Source organism: Hyla sarda, chromosome 5, assembly GCF_029499605.1.
Source record: "Hyla sarda isolate aHylSar1 chromosome 5, aHylSar1.hap1, whole genome shotgun sequence".
Taxonomy (NCBI): domain Eukaryota; kingdom Metazoa; phylum Chordata; class Amphibia; order Anura; family Hylidae; genus Hyla; species Hyla sarda.
Window position 1 is genome coordinate 270,004,471 of NC_079193.1, and position 17,784 is coordinate 270,022,254.

Below are 17,784 nucleotides of genomic sequence, written 5' to 3' on the forward strand. Positions count from 1 at the left end.
TTTTTTTTTTTATACAGGTTTGTAGAGTGTTGCCACTAAGGTTTTTCAGTTCTTTCCAGATGTATTGGATCAGGATCAAGTCCAGCCAGCCAACCAGTGGGTAAACCACTAATCGTTAATTTCTAACGATAATTTTTTTTCCCTTAGTCCTAACAGTGGCACAGATGAGGTATTCCGCCCCCCGTGGACTGGTTAGGGCCGGTGGAAATTTTTTAACAACCTTAAAAGTAAAGCAATAGACCCTCCCACTACCCCTATAAGTAGGGGGAAAGAGCCCCACCCCCTTGTGTAATTACAAGTAGAGAAAGAAAAGAATAGTCAGCAAGGGAGGGATTGTTGTGCCACTGTTAGGACTAAGGGAAAACAAATTATCGTTAGAAATTAACGATTCCCTTACGTCCTAACCAGTGGCACAGATGGGGATTTAGCAAGTAGATACCCCCATGGGGCAGCACTCATGCCTGGCGGAGGATAATAACGACCGCCCAAAAGAGGAATAGCTAGCTATTCTGGAATCTACTTTATAATGAGAGATGAAAGTGGAGTGAGAACTCCAAGAAGCAGATTTACAGATGAGTTCCAAAGGAATCAAGCTTCTTTCTGCAAAAGAGGTAGCTACTTCTCTAGTAGAGTGAGCTTTAACAAATTCAGGGGGCTCCAGATCCTGGGAAACATGAGACTCCCGAATGGCTTCCTTAATCCAGCGACTAATAGTTGGTTTGGAAGCCCTGTGTCCCTTACGGGCACTAGAAAAAAGGATTAGAATGTTTTCATCCTTACGGAATTCCTTGGATCGATTCAGGTAGATCCTGAGACATCTCGACAGGTCGAGGGTGCGAAGGCCTCTCGTATCTTCTGAGAAGTGGAGCGGAGCTAACACAGGAAGAGAAATAACCTGGTTGCTATTAGTAAATGTTGGCACTTTGGGAATAAAAGTGGGCAAAAACTTAAGAAGAACCCTATCTTGGAGGAACTGAATATAAGGCTCAAAGGCAGAAAAAGCCTGGAGTTCACCGACTCGTTTTGCAGAAGTGATGGCCAACAAAAATGTAACCTTGAGTGTAAGGAATTTTAAATCCACCTCCTCTAAAGGCTCAAAGGGGGGAGATGATAACCCCCTGAGCACGAGCGATAAATCCCAAGCAGGGATGGGTCGAATTATAGTAGGTTTAATTCTAGAGGCTACTTTCAGGAACCTTCTAATTAGGGGGTCTTGAGAAAGAGACTTATTGAGGAAAGCCGAGATAGCTGATACTTGCACTCGTAGGGTGGAAGGAGACAGTCCTTTGTCTAATCCATCTTGCAGGAATTGCAGAACAGCAGGAATGGTAGGATCCTTTGGAGTCAGTTGGCGTAGCCGACACCAGGATGAGAATGTGCTCCATATTCTTCCATAAGAACTAGTTGTAGCCTCAGATCTGGAGTGCGACAATGTTCTCAAGACCGACCCTGAGAGCCCTTCTACTCCTGGAAGGGACCGATCAACCTCCAGGCTGTCAGGTTGAACATTTGTATGTTGGAGCAGCTGTGAGTGTCCCCTGACACTATTGCTTGCTCTGGAGGAAGCCTCCAAAATTGACCCGGACTCATCTGAATGAGTTGGGTAAACCAAGCTCTTTTGGGCCAATATGGAATGATGGCTATTACAGAGGCTTGGTCCTGCCTGATTTTCATCAATACCCTCGGGATCAAGTAAATAGGAGGGAAGATGTAGGCCAGCCTGAACCTCCAAGGGATTGACAGAGCATCTACTGCCAAGGGATTGTCCTCTCTGTAGAGGGAACAGAATCTGTCCACCTTGGCTTTGAACCTCGTTGCCATGAGATCGATCTCTGGCATGCCCCACCTGAGCGTGATCTGATAAAAGATGTCTGGACGGAGAGACCACTCTCCGGTTGGAAGGCCTCTGCTCAGGCGATCTGCTATTACATTGTGAGTACCCCGGATATGAACGGCCGATAAGTGGGTGAGGTTCAATTCTGCCCAATCCAGAATCACCCCTATCTCTCTCAGGAGACTTTGTGACTTCGTGCCTCCCTGTTTGTTGATATATATAGGACAGCCGTCATGCTGTCTGACTGGACTCTCACAGCCCTGCCCTGAATGTGAGGAGCAAAGTGAAAGAGAGCTAGTCTGATGGCCCAGATCTCTGGGAGATTCGAGGATAATAACCTCTCCTGAGGGGACCAAGTCCCTTGGACTGTCATGTCCAGAAGATGCGCTCCCCATCCTACAAGGAACGCGTCTGTGGTAAGTATGATCCAAACAGGTTGGATCAGAGAATTTCCGTCCTGGAGGTGAGCCCACCAACGTAGAGAGGACCGGACTTGAGGAGACAGGGAGTGCATTTAGTCCCCTTGGACTGTGATCCCACTTGGCTAGTACTTCCCAAAGCCCAGGCTACCGCTTCCGCGGTTGCAGATATTAGTCCCAACATTTTCATTAGATAGCGGAGAGTTACCCACTTGGGAACTAAGAGAGATTGGGCTGTGTCCTGTACTCATAGCTTCCTTTCGGGAGTTAGATGAATAGATGAATACGGAATCTATCATAAAACCCAGGAATCTCACAGATGTGGCTGGTTGGAGATTGGATTTGTTCCAATTGATTATCCAGCCTAGTTGATGGAATAAGGACACAGCAGTTTGAATTTGTTGGGAAAGGATCGCTTGGGAGGAGGCTTTGAGAAGCCAGTCGTTTAGGTAAGGGACTATACACAGTCCCTGAAGTCTTAGGGCAGCTACCACAGGAACTACTACCTTGGTAAAGGTATGAGGTGCCAAAGAGATCCCAAATGGGAGGGCGACAAACTTGATAGTGTCTTAGAACACCCTGAATTTGCACAGTGATCCTTAAGAATCTTCTGGACCCAGGATGGATGGGGATATGCAGATAAGCATCCTTGAGGTCCAAGGTTGCCAGGAAGTCCCCTGGCATAAGAAGATTGATAACTGACTGGTTTCCATTCGGAAACGCTTCCGTCCGTCTGATAGACTGGTTGAAGAACCTTAAGTCTATGATCATCCTCAAATCTCCTGTGGCTTTGGGAACCAGAAACACTGGAGAATAGATGCCCGCCCCTTGCTCTTGAGAGGGAACTTCCTCCAAGGCACCCTTCTGGAGATATTCCAGAATATAGGCTTCCAAAATCTTTTGTTTGCTGGAAGGAAGAAGTCTGGTTCTTACGAATTTGTCTGGAGGAGTATCCTCCAGATCCACTTTTTACCCTTCCGAAATAATTCGGAGGACCCAGGGATCTTGGATATGTGTCCTCCAAGCATCTAAGAAATGGTGGAGATGTCCATCTACAGGAAGAGACGGGAAGGGAAGTGGGGATAGAATGGGAGCACTGGCTGGAATCCAAGAGTCTCGAGGAGGCCCGTAGTAAGGGCGCAGAGGATCTTCCACCCTTGGAACCCCTGGGGCGTCTACCGCCCCTTTGCTTTTGGGACCCCCAATCTTTTTTGGGTCTGGCTTGGGAGCCAGATCTGGCTCCATACCTTTTACCTCGACCACGAAAGGACTGCTGAGGAAGGGACCAAAGGGCCGGAGGTGACGTCAGACCCCACCTCCGACCCACCCCCTCCATGAGCAGGGCGCACAGAGCGCGCACGGAGAAGGGTGAATTCATTTTATAAAGACAGAGGTGACATCAGACACCACCTCCGAACCGCCTCCTCCCCGTAGTAATGCGCAGAGAATGCACCCAGGGGAGGGAGAGATGGCGGCAGCAAGCCGCAGCACCATGCTGGAAGTGACAGGAAAGCAGTCACAGAGGAAATAAGCGGCTGCAAGAGCGCCGCTAAGAACCGGAACATAGACCGGCACCAGGTAAGCAGAACAAACGTTTGAAAAAGAAAAGAGGGGCTAGGGAAAAAATCCCAAGCCCCAGGCTGTCGAATATGAAGGGGTCCTGGAGCAAAGCTCTGTACAGGACCCCACCACCAGTCTAACCTCTGTCCGGAGGACAGAAAAAAAAATACAAGGGGGTGGGGCTCTTTCCCCCTACTTATAGGGGGAGTGGGAGGGTCTATTGCTTTACTTTTAAGGTTGTCAATACATTTCCACCGGTCCTAACCAGTCCACGGGGGGCGGAATACCTGTGCCACTGGTTAGGACGTAAGGGAATGAATATTCACAAACCTGTCACGGAGCTACTGCTGCATTGTGTTGGCTGGTTTGTTGGTCTCTTGAAAAGCAAACTTTCGTTCCTGTTGAAATAGATCCTGGTTGTACCCAGTGAAGATCTTCCCCCTTCCTGATTAGTTTTATCAGAAGTGGTGCACCCACTAAGAAAGACCACTCAGACACCTGTCAGCTGAATTGATACTTTCTTTATTAAACCAGGAAGAAACTGTACAAGGTTTATATAGAGGATAGTGACGTCTGCAAAAGGGGTTGTGTAAATTGGGTGTTAAAAGCACTTTATTGGTTAAATCTCCTTCTGCAATTCATTATCTCTGTCACATTCCAATCCAAGACCCCATCTTCCACTCTCGATGGAGGGAGGGAAGGAGCATTTCAGGTGGAGGAGAAGGGAGCAGTTTAGTTCAGCGAAGACTTTGGTATGCACTATAGGAAAAATAGGCATATTAATATTAGTATTTATAGGTTGGTACATATCAATCCACTAAACTGTTTTGGCACTGTAAATATGGTTTTCAGACCATTTGTACTTTGCTCTGCTGAACTTTGATCCTTAGTAATCTTTTTACTTTTCTGCAAACAGAGAACATTGCTAAACCATGATTCCACCACCATGGTGGATGACTTGATGTGTTATTCATTTTCTGAGTGGACATTCCGAACTGTGCCTAAGGGTAGGAACACAAAATTCAGAAACACTGCAGATTTATTTTTATTTTTTTTTGCAAAAGAAAAAGTGCTAAAGACAGAAGTGGATCTAGCTGGAAAGGGAAAACTAACACCTTAACCACTTAAGGACCTAGGGCGTATGGATACGCCTTGACGTCCTGGCACTTAAGGACCCAGGGCGTATCCATATGCCCGTGGGAATTTCGGTCCCCGCCGGGCGGGGATCGGGCCGGGGTGACTGCTGATATCAATCAGCAGGCACCCCGTGCAAATGCCCAGGGGGGTCATCAGACCCCCCCCCCCCCCCGTCGGCGATCGGCGCAAATCGCAAGTGAATTCACACTTGCGATTAGCGCCGATTCCGGGTCATACGGGTCTATTGTGACCCGGTGACCCGGAATAGAAGGGGGATCGCGGTTGTCTAAGACACCCACGATCCCCCTGTAGGCATAGGAGTGAGGTGGCAGGGTTGCCACCCCTCCTATCCCTGCTATTGATCGTCAGAGGCGACGACCAATAGCAGACCGGGGGCGGGGGGGTTAACTTTCGTTTTCCCCGTCCTGCCCACCCACAATAGGCGGGGCAGAACGGGGAACCAAAGGGGACCGGGCGCCGACGTCCACTTACCCGTCCGGAGGCTGCGGCGACGTTGATCTGAAGAGGACAGCTGCCGGGATCCTACGGAAGCCGGTAAGTAGATCTGGAGGGCTACAGTCTGAGACCGTGGTCTCTAACTGTAGCCCTCCAGATGTTGCAAAACTACAACTCCCAGCATGCCCAGACAGCTGTTTGGGCATGCTGGAATATGTAGTTTTGCAACAGCTGGAGGGCTGCAGTTTGAGACCACTATACAGTGGTCTCTAAACTATATCCCTCCAGATGTTGCAAAACTACAACTCCTAGCATGCCCACATAGCTGTTTGTTGTCTGGGCATGCTGGGAGTTGTAGTTTTGCAACATCTGGAGGTCCACAGTTTGGAGATCACTGTGCAGTGGTCTAAAAACTGTAGCTCTCCAGATGTTGCAAAACTGCAATTCCCAGCATGCCCAGAAAGCAAACAGCTATCTCGGCATGCTGGGAGTTGTAGTTGGGTACCTCCAGCTGTTGCATAACTACATCTCCCAGCATGCCCTACAGTGATTAGTACATGCTGGGAGTTGTAGTTTTGAAACAGCTGGAGGCACACTGGTTGGAAAATATTGAGTTAGGTAACAGTACCTAACTGAAGGTTTTCCAACCAGTGTGCCTCCAGCTGTTGCAAAACTACAACTCCCAGCATGCTGGGAGTTGTAGTTTTGAAACAGCTGGAGGTTTGCCCCCCCCCATGTGAACGTACAGGGTACATTCACACGGGCAGGTTTACAGTAAATTTACTGCTTCAAGTTTGGGCTGCGGCAAATTTTTCGCCGCAGCGCAAGCTCCTAGCAGGAAATTCACCGTAACCCGCCAGTGTACCCTGAAAACACTACACTACACTAACACCTAATAAAGGGTAAAACACTACATATACACCCCCCTTACACTGTCCCCCCCCCAATAAACAATTTAAAACTTCTTGTACGGCAGGGTTTCCAAAACGGAGCCTCCAGCTGTTGCAAAACAACAACTCCCAGCATTTCTGGACAGCCACTGACTGTTCAGGAATGCTGGGAGTTTAGCAACAGCTGGAGGCACCCTGTTTGGGAATCACTGGCGTAAAATACCCCTATGTCCACCCCTATGCAATCCCTAATTTAGTCCTCAAATGCGCATGGTGCTCTCTTACTTCGGAGCCCTGTCGTATTTCAAGGAAACAGTTTAGGGCCACATATGGGGTATCTCCGTACTCGGGAGAAATGACACTACAAATTTTGGGGGGCTTTTTTTCCTTTTACCGCTTGTGAAAAGGAAAAGTTGGGGGCTACACCAGCCTGTTAGTGTAAAAAAATAAAAAAAATTTACACTAACATGCTGGTGTTGCCCTATACTTTTTATTTCCACAAGCGGTAAAAGGAAAAAAAGACCCCCAAAATTTGTAACTCAATTTCTCCTGAGTACGGAAATACCCCAGATGTGGGCGTAAAATGTTCTGCAGACGCACAACAAGGCTCAGGAGTGAGAGCGCACCATGTACATTTGAGGCCTAAATTGGTGATTTGCACAGGGGTGGCTGATTTTACAGCGGTTCTGACAAACGCAAAAATAAAAAAAATACCCACATGTGACCCCATTTTGGAAACTACACCCCTCACCGAACGTGACAAGGGGTATAGTGAGCCTTAACAGGTGTTTGACGAATTTTCATTAAAGTTGGATGGGAAAATGAAAAAAAATTATATTTTTTCACTAAAATGCTGGTGTTACCCTAAATTTTTCATTTTCACAAGGGAAAATAGGAAAAAAGTCCCCCCAAATTTGTAACCCCATCTCTTCTGAGTAAGAACATACCCCATATGTGAATTTAAAGTGCTCTGCGGGCAACTACAATCCTCAGAAGGGGAGGAGTGCCATTGGGATTTTGTAGAGAAAATTTGTCCGGAATTGAAGGCCACATGTGTTTACAAAGCCCCCATAGTGCCAGAACAATGGACCCCCGACACATGTGACCCCATTTTGGAAACTACACCCCTCACGTAATTTCATAAGGGGTACATTGAGAATTTACGCCCCACAGGTATCTGACAGATTTTTGGAAGAGTGGTCCGTAAAAATGAAAAATAAAATTTTTCATTTGCACAGCCCACTGTTCCAAAGATCTGTGGGGTGTAAATACTCACTGCACCCCTTATTAAATTCTGTGAGGGGTGTAGTTTCCAAAATGGGGTCACATGTGGGGGGGTCCACTGTTCTGGCACCACGGGGGGCTTTGTAAACGCACATGGCCCCTGACTACCATTCCAAACTAATTCGCTTTCCAAAAGCTCAATGGCGCTCCTCCTCTTCTGAGCATTGTAGTTCGCCAGCAGAGCATTTTACGTCCTAACATGGGGTATTTCCATACTCAGAAGAAATGGGGTTACACATTTTGGGGGTCATTCACCTGTGGGGTGTTAAGGCTCAGCGGACCCCTTGTTACGTTCCTTGAGGGGTGTAGTTTCCAAAATAGTATGCCATGTGGGTATTTTTTGCTGTTCTGGCACCACAGGGGCTTCCTAAATGCGACATGCCCCCAAAAAAACATTTCAGCAAAAGTTGCTTTCAAAAAGCCAATGTGACTCCTTCTCTTCTGAGCATTGTAGTTCGCCCGCAAAGCATTTTATGTCCTAACATGTGGTATTTCCTTACTCAGAAGAGATGGGGTTACAAATTTGGGGGGCATTTTCTCCCATTACCCTTTGTAAAAATGGTAAATTTGGGGGAAAAACTGCACTTTAGTGAAAAAATATTTTTTTTCATTTACACATCCGACTTTAACCAAAAGTCGTCAAACACCTGTGGGGTGTTAAGGCTCACTGGACCCCTTGTTACGTGCCTTGAGGGGTCTAGTTTCCAAAAGGGTATGCCATGTTGGGGTTTTCTGCTGTTCTGGCACCATAGGGGCTTCCTAAATGTGACATGCCCCCCAAAAACCATTTCAGCAAAATTCCCTCTCCAAAATCCCATTGTCGCTCCTTCCCTTCTGAGCCCTCTAGTGCACCCGCCGAACACTTGACATACACATATGAGGTATTTCCTTACTCGAGAGAAATTGGGTTACAAATTTTGGGGGGATTTTTCATCTATTACCCCTTGTAAAAATTCTAAAACTGGGTCTACAAGAACATGCGAGTGTAAAAAATGAAGATTTTGAATTTTCTCCTTCACTTTGCTGCTATTCCTGTGAAACACCTAAAGGGTTAACACACTTACTGAATGTCATTTTGAATACTTTGAGGGGTGCAGTTTTTATAATGGGGTCATTTGTGGGGTATTTCTAATATGAAGGCCCTTCAAATCCACTTCAAAACTGAACTGGTCCCTGAAAAATTCCGATTTTGAAAATTTTGTGAAAAATTGGAAAATTGCTGCTGAACTTTGAAGCCCTCTGGTGTCTTCCAAAAGTAAAAACATGTCAATTTTATGATGCAAACATAAAGTAGACATATTGTATATGTGAATGAATGTATAATTTATTTGTAATATCCATTTTCCTTACAAGCAGTGAGCTTCAAAGTAAAAAAAAAATGCAAAATTTTAAATTTTTTCATAAAATTTTGGAATTTTTCACCAAGAAATGATGCAAGTATCGACAAAATTTTACCACTAACATAAAGTAGAATATGTCATGAAAAAACTATCTCGGAATCAGAATGAAAGGTAAAAGCATCCCAGAGTTATTAATGCTTGAAGTGACAGTGGTCAGATGTTCAAAAAATGGCCGGGTCCTTAAGGTATATTTGGGCTGGGTCCTTAAGGGGTTAATTGATATTTCTTTCTTAAATTGGATCCACTTCGGTCTTTGGCACATTTTTTGCTGTGGAAAATCTGTGTGTGTTCCTACCCTTAGGCTGGGTTTCCACTTGGCGCAGTGTAAGTCTTCCATTTCTTTTGAATACACTTCTGGCTTTGGCTTGAAAACTGTAAGAAGAGCCTGTGTATCGGATTGGGATTGGTTGAGCTATCGCATTCTAACCGTGCTTGACTATACTGTAATTGTGGGAATGGCTTTGGAAGCCCTTCTCTTTGTTTTTGTCTGCATAAATAAACATGACTTCAACTAGGAGGCACTAATTCTAAACTGGAGGGAGTCTACTGTTGACCTACTGATGTCTTGTCCTTATTTCTTCAAGTATCGCAAATTTGCATATCACTGGGTAGACCACTGAAGCAGATTATTGTTAAAAGTCTGGATTTCTAACACCAACCTCATATAGACAGGTGTGAAAAAGAAGTTATACTCCCCTACCAAGAGCCCCTTGTTGATGCTCCTAAACACCACCTTTCCCCTTTGTCACGTATGTTATATTTGTTTATAATAATGCAGAATGCCTGGAGTACCTGTTACAGGATTTTAAGGTCCTGTATCCTGCTTTCCCAGGCATAACCTTATTTATCCATTAGAGTCAGAATACATTTTCCTTCTACAACTTTGCAATTCAAAAAACCTCAAAGACAGTCTGTGATTAAACAAATCTTGTCCTGCTCAAATAACAGCATGCACGTGGTTAAGTGAGAAAAAAAAAAACAACTATAGATTCCAGCATGTAAAACCTCAGAAAAAGCGCTGAGAAGGTGAATATATTCAGTAACACATACAGGACTCCTCTGTGATCTCACCTGTCTGATAGCACTCCTCTGTGCTCTCTCCTGTCTGATAGGACAGGATAGAGCACAGAGGAGTGCCATCAGACAGGATAGAGCACAGAGGAGTGCTTTTAGACAGGAGAGAGCACATAGAGCACAGAGGAGTCCTATCAGACAGGAGAGAGCACAGAGGAGTCCTATCAGACAGGAGAGAGCACAGAGGAGTGCTATCAGACAGGAGAGAGCACAGAGGAGTGCTATCAGACAGGAGAGAGCACAGAGGAGTCCTATCAAACAGGAGAGAGCACAGAGGAGTGCTATCAGAAAGGAGAGAGCACAGAGGAGTGCCATCAGACAGGAGAAAGCACAGAGGAGTGCTTTTAGACAGGAGAGAGCACATAGGAGTCCTATCAGACAGGAGAGAGCACAGAAGAGTCCTATCAGAAAGGAGAGAGCACAGAGGAGTGCCATCAGACAGGAGAGAGCACAGAGGAGTCCTATCAGAAAGGAGAGAACACAGAAGAGTCCTATCAGACAGGAGAGAGCACAGAGGAGTCCTATCAGACAGGAGAGAGCACAGAGGAGTGCTTTCAGACAGGAGAGAGCACAGAGGATTCCTATCAGAAAGGAGAGAGCACAGAGGAGTCCTATCAGACAGGAGAACTGCACAGAGTAGAAGAGGTTTTCTATGGGGACTTGCTTCTACTCTGACAGGTGTCATCAGCCAGGTGTCATCAGAGAGCACTTAGACAGAAAATAACTCAACTTAACCCCTTAAGGACCGGGGGTTTTTCCGTTTTTGCATTTTCGTTTTTTGCTCCTTGCCTTTAAAAAATCATAACTCTTTCAATTTTGCACCTAAAAATCCATATGATGGCTTATTTTTTGCACCACCAATTCTACTTTGTAATGACGTCAGTCATTGTGCCCAAAAATCTACGGTGAAACGGGAAAAAAAAATCATTGTGAGACAAAATTGAAAAAAAAAACGCCATTTTGTAACTTTTGGGGGCTTCCGTTTCTACGTAGTACATTTTTCGGTAAAAATGACACCTTACTTTTATTCTGTAGGTCCATACGATTAAAATGATACCCTACTTATACAGGTTTGAATTTGTCGCACTTCTGGAAAAAATCATAACTTCATGCAGAAAAATTTATACGTTTAAAATTGTCATCTTCTGACCCCTATAACTTTTTTATTTTTCCGTGTATGGGGCGGTATGAGGGCTCATTTTTTGCGCCGTGATCTGAAGTTTTTAACGGTATCATTTTTGCATTGATAGGACTTATTGATCGCTTTTTATTAATTTTTTCATGATATAAAAAGTGACCAAAAATGCACTATTTTGGACTTTGGAATTTTTTTGCGCGCACGCCATTGACCGAGCGGTTTAATTAACGATATATTTTTATAATTCGGACATTTCCGCACGCGGCGATACCATTTATGTTTATTTTTATTTTTATTTACACTGTGTTTTTTCTTTTATGGGAAAAGGGGGGTGATTCAAACTTTTAATAGGGAAGGGGTTAAATGATGTTTATTCACTTTTTTTTTGCACTTTTTTTTTGCAGTGTTATAGGTCCCATAGGGACCTATAACACTGCACACACTGATCTTTTACATTGATCACTGGTTTCTCATAAGAAACCAGTGATCGATGATTCTGCCGCATGACTGCTCATGCCTGGATCTCAGGCACTGAGCAGTCATTCGGCGATCGGACAGCGAGGAGGCAGGTAGGGGCCCTCCCGCTGTCCTGTCAGCTGTTCGGGATGCCGCGATTTCACCGCGGCTATCCCGAACAGCCCACTGAGCTAGCCGGCATGCTTTCGGTTTCACTTTAGACGCGGCGTTCAACTTTGAACGCCGCGTCTAAAGGGTTAATAGCGCGCGGCACAGCGATCAATGCCGCGCGCTATTAGCCACGGGTCCCGGCCGTTGTTAGAGGCCGGGCCCGAACCGCTATGACGCGGGGCCACGCCGTGGCCCCGCGTTATAGATCGGGAGTGGACACATGACGTTCCAGTACGTCATGTGTCCTTAAGGGGTTAAGCAGCTCATAAGTACTGAAAGGATTAAGATTTTTTTTTATAGAAGTAATTTACAAATCTGTTTAACTTTCTGGAGCCAGTTGATATATAAAAAAAAGTTTTTTTTCCTGGATAACCCCTTTAACTTACCTTGAACACTCAAGGACAAGGATGTTTGATACCACCACTGGGGCCAAGATTACTGAAGAAGGCAGGCAATGCCCGTGCAACTTATGCTTGACAGGTCCTGGTATGATATTGTGTGTGACATTTTCTGGTGTCCTGAAAATTGAGGGATATTTAAGATCTTGAATTTTTTGGGTAATACCCCAAGCATTTCCATTAAACAATATTTACTGGTTGGCACAGGTTGTAGAGATTAAAAAATAATAACATATATAAATGTGGGTAGAAATACTATGCATTTTTAACTATATAATATTGACTACTGCTGTTTCGACCCAATGCGCCCTATAGTGAAATATACTATATATTTACTGCTGTAGAGTTTATGTCTGATTTTGAGCTACCACTTTTTATATTTATTTATCAGTTAAAGAATTTTTTGCATACATTTCATTTACATATCGACTATGCATCTTACTGATAAGCCACATTTTATTTTAGAATTCCTTTCTTTGGGTTATGTGCCACCAGTGCTTGAGAAAATTTCACATATTAAATGAAGCTTTTTTTTTAACCTGAACACAAGATAAGTAGTATTGATTGTTTGTCATGTGACTGGAAAAATGCTTTACAAAGATAGTAAAGAAACCACTATAGGGAAGAAAGTTATATGATGTAAAGCTCTGACACTTTGCATTGCTACAGAAGAGCCCAAGCTTTTCTGGTCTGATGGCCACAATAAGGGTACATTCACACATACAGGATCTGCTGCATATTTTCTGCAGCTGCCATTGCTACCCATTTAAGTCAATGGGTAGCAAAATCAGTAGCAGATAATATGCAGTAAAATATTCAGCAGATCCTGTATGTGTGAACATACCCTAAAGAGGCATTTCTGTCCAAAACATTAATTGCATATTAACAGTACAGTATATGCCATAAATATCTGGGGGTTCCACCTCTGGGACCTCAATATATTAGTTGAATGTCAGATTCCTTTACTACAATTTGGCACTATAGAGAGGAGAATATGGCAGCACATGAGCGAATCTCTGCACAATGTAGCTTATGGACACAGTTGGGCATTTAGCAGCTCTTGTAAACGGTGGAGGACTGTAGACATACATGTCACTTCCCTCTTTCTCTTTGTGGACCCCATTCTCCTCATATTCAAAGTTCCTATGGGAGGATTCATGTCATAGAGACTCAAATAGAGAATCCCAGTTATGCATCAACCTTTGGCCTTTCAGGAGGCATAACACACTGACAGTTTTGCATGTATGGCTCCTTAACAACGCAGAACGTAAATGTACGTCCTGGTGCGGTGTTACGTAACACACCAGGACGTACATTTACGTCCTGTACATTACCTGCCAGTAATGGTAGACATGAGCGATCGCACTTATGTCTGCCATTAACCCCTCAGATGCCGTATACAGATCACGGCAGTGTGGTCGGTAAAATGGATGATCCGATTGCTCTTGACGCTGCCACGGGGATCTTATTATCCATAATGGTGGACAGAGGTCCCCGACCTGCCTCCGGCCATCTCCAAGGGTCTTCTGCCCTGGTCTGAGATCGAGCAGGATAGCTGATAACACTGATCAGTGCTACGCCCTATCTATAGCACTGAAAAGTATTAGCAATCAGGTGATTGCTATAAATAGTCCCCAATGGGGACAAATAAAGTGGAAAAAAAAGTTAAAACTTAAGTGAAAAAAAAGGGGAAAAAATTAGAAAAATCCCTCTGCCAATAAAAATTTAAATTGTCCCTTTTTCCCCATTTGACCCCCATAAAGTGTAAAAAAATAAATAAAAAATGTAATAAACATATTTGGTATAGCTGCGTGCGTAAATGTCCGTACTATCAAAATATAATGTTAATGATCCCGTAAGGTGAATGGCATGAACGTAAAAAATTAAAATATAAAAAAGGCCAAAATTGCTGCTTTTTTGTCACATCATATTCCCCAAAAAAATTGATACAAAATGAATTAAAAGTTTTAAATACGCAAATGTGGTATCATTGACACCCATGCCCAGAACAGAAAGGACAGAATAGAGCCGCCATCACAATTGCAATCCATTCTCTGTACTGTGAACCCCCGACCTACGATGGCCCCGACATATGATCCTTTCAACATACGATGGCCTCTCAGAGGCCATCGCATGTTGAAGGCAGCATCAACATACGATGCTTTTGTATGTCGGGGCCATCGCATAAACGGCTATCCGGCAGCGCAGACTGCTTCAGCTGCCATCGGATAGCCGTTTACGGTGCCCCGTGTGGTCCGCTGACGATCACTTACCTGTCCTTGGGGGCTCCGGCGTGTCCTCTTTAGGATCCCATGCATCGTCGGCTCTCTCCATCGCGTCCCGTCATCCAATAGGAGCGGCATGCGTAACGACGTGATGGCAACAATGGACAGCATGGATGCCGGGGAAGCAGAGGCCTTGCCGGAGCGTCGGGGACACCCTGGGGACACGGCGACAGCAATATAAGGCAACATCCAGGGCAGCGGTGACGATTGGTGACGGTCCGGAGCGGCGGGGACACGTGAGTATAGCCTCCAATACCAGTGGTCTTCAACCTGCGGACCTCCAGATGTTGCAAAACTACAACTCCCAGCATGCCCGGACAGCCGTTGGCTGTTCGGGCATGCTGGGTGTTGTAGTTTTGCAACATCTGGAGGTCCGCAGGTTGTAGACCACTGCCCTATACTTTACATTGCACGGATCCCTCAACATACAATGGTTTCAACATACGATGGTCCATTTGGAACGGATTACCATCGTATGTTGAGGGACCACTGTATTAGAAGGATGTGAATGTCCTTCTGTAACAGTTGTGCTCCACATAGGATAGTAGCATGAGCTGTGGGTTGTGTAGCTATAGTTTACGGGGGAATTCATCAAACTGTTTACCCTGTTTTTCTTTAGTCTACATTTCTCTCATAAATTGTTGTAGCTTGTTTCCATGCAACTTTTCTGTGACTTTTCATTTAGAGCATTTTAGAATCATAACCACATTGTGGACTGCTTTAGAAGATTTTTTGCAGTGGTTAGTGATTTGTCAAGTTCTAAACCTGCACAGAGTGTTGACCATAAATGAATTCCCCCTTGAGGCCAATATACATAGAGCCCAGGACAATTAGAAGTCTTCTTTGGCACATTTATGTATAAGACTACTGGCATCCATATATGATAGGAATCATTATATTAAGGTCTATTACATGTAGCTGATTGTTATAAAGCATAAATCTAACTGACAGGTTCCCTTTATTGAAGAAATGAACTTTAACAGTTGCAGTAATCAATTTGCCCAGCAGGTGGAGACAAACATCTATCCAAACATAAATCTGTTCCTCAGCTCTGTGCCTGGGAGGTCATGGAGTCTATACCAGTGTTCACATGAGCAGCTTGTTTGTCAGAGTAACCTTGGTGAGGTAACATTTTTAAGGCATATATCAAGTTAAAAGCCTTTAAATAAAACCACATGAATATCTGAAGCTGTCGAATTTTATAAAATATATGGTTTAAGGTAAAATATTCTAAAAAAAAAAAACTATAAACAACGACACACTTAATTTTTTTCTAGTAATATAGACAAACTGCAATATACAAATGCAAAACAGCTCAATACGGTAAATGGATTTGGCGACTTAAAAAAAAAATTGGCAGAAGGAAGGGGTTGGAAGCAATACTAGGGGTGAGAATTAGTGTTTTTTTTTTTTACTTCCAACCATGCCTCTTGCCAGGTCTTTTTGCAACTGGAAAACCCTGTTTTGGGTATGTTCACACAGGTATATGAAAGCCCCCCAAAAAAGCTTGTAAAATTATCCCTAAAAGAAGTAAAAAAAAAAAAAAAAAAGTCCAGTTTGAAATGCTAAAAGAAAACAAAAACAGCACAACTTTTTTTTCAGCAGTTTTTTCTTACCATTGAAGTCGATGGAGGCTGAAAACTGCAATTCTTTATGGGCTTTTGGGGCTTCTTTTGCCCATGTGAACATACCATAAGGCCCAAATATATCAGTCTGCCCAAAGCCAAAACTGTCTGGTTTTGTCCATAACAACCAATCACAGCTCAGCTTTTATATATTAATAAGCTCTGATTAAATGAAAGCTGAGCTGTGATTGGTTGTTATGGGAAAACCAGACAGTTTTTGTTTCAGGCAGATTGATAAATCTGGATACACCTACACACTTCTACAAAATGCAAAAATAAAATTGCTGAAAACAGTAATAAAATAACAATGACTACAAGAATTTCTCAGCAAAAAAAAAAATATATATATATATATATATAGAGATAGATAGATATATAACACCATTGTCAATTTATAATAATGTTCTTTATTAAAGATCAACTAATGGTAGAAACATTTTAAAAAAATTCCATGTGAGGAGGAGAGGCTCAGTACCATGCTTAGCAACAAGGCAGAATAATTCAAGGGCCAATAAATGATAATAATAATAACAATAATAATAATGAACAATGCTCTATAAACCAGGACAAATATACTGCCAAAATGCAGTAATGTCCGCTCACCGCCAGAGGCTGATCCTTTACACACCTGTGCTAAGCGGACCCGCTGGTCCCGCCCCGGCTTCAACAGCGTATAGAAAGGAAAAGGATTGTCCGGCACCAGGTGTATTCTTAAAAGATTGCTTCTTTATTCATGCCATAGCAAGGAAACAAACATACAGGACTGAAGTAGTTGGCGCGTTTCGCTCTCTCTTGAGCTTAAACGTAGACTAAGTTCAACAGCCAAACATGCAATTAAAATAGAGACTCAGTGGTCACATGATAAGATTACCTGACATAGGTAAGAAATATAAAAAACCCGGCATGGATATCATCTGTTAGTATTACAGCATGGGTTGGATCCAACCAAAATTGCGTTTTTTACTCACTTTTTGTGTGATTACCTATATAGTGGGAATAGGGTGCAAGCGTTATGTGTAGAAATAAATAATACAATTATAATTGTAAAATTATCCCATATAAGTATACTACCTGCAATGATCGATATTAAGATAGAATGCTTATCTATATCTAATTATCTATATTATGTATTGTATCCTAGAGCACTACGTGCATGAATCCACTAACAGATGATAAACATGCTCTGTAGCTGTAGGTATGTTATCAATCTATATATATATATATATATATATATATATATAAAACTCAACGTGTGTGTGTGTGTATGTATGTATGTGTGTATGTATATTCCAGCATCACGTCCAAACGGCTAAAGATATTAACTTGGCACACATATTACTTATATGTCAACAACAAACATAGGATAGGTGATTTAACCCTTACCCACCCCCATTTGCCAGGGGCGGGGTTTATGTTTAATGTCCCATACAAGTCAATGGGAAATATATGTTACTGCATAACTTCCAAACGGCTGAAGATATTTCGATAATACTTGGTCACATGTTACTTATTATTTAACCCTTAACTACCCCCATTTGTGAGGGTCAGGGTTTTTGTTTAAAGTCCTATGCAAATCAATGGGAAATGTATGTTCCCACATAACTTCTAGACGGCTGGAGATATTTCAATACCTGGTCACATATTACAGGTCGGGATA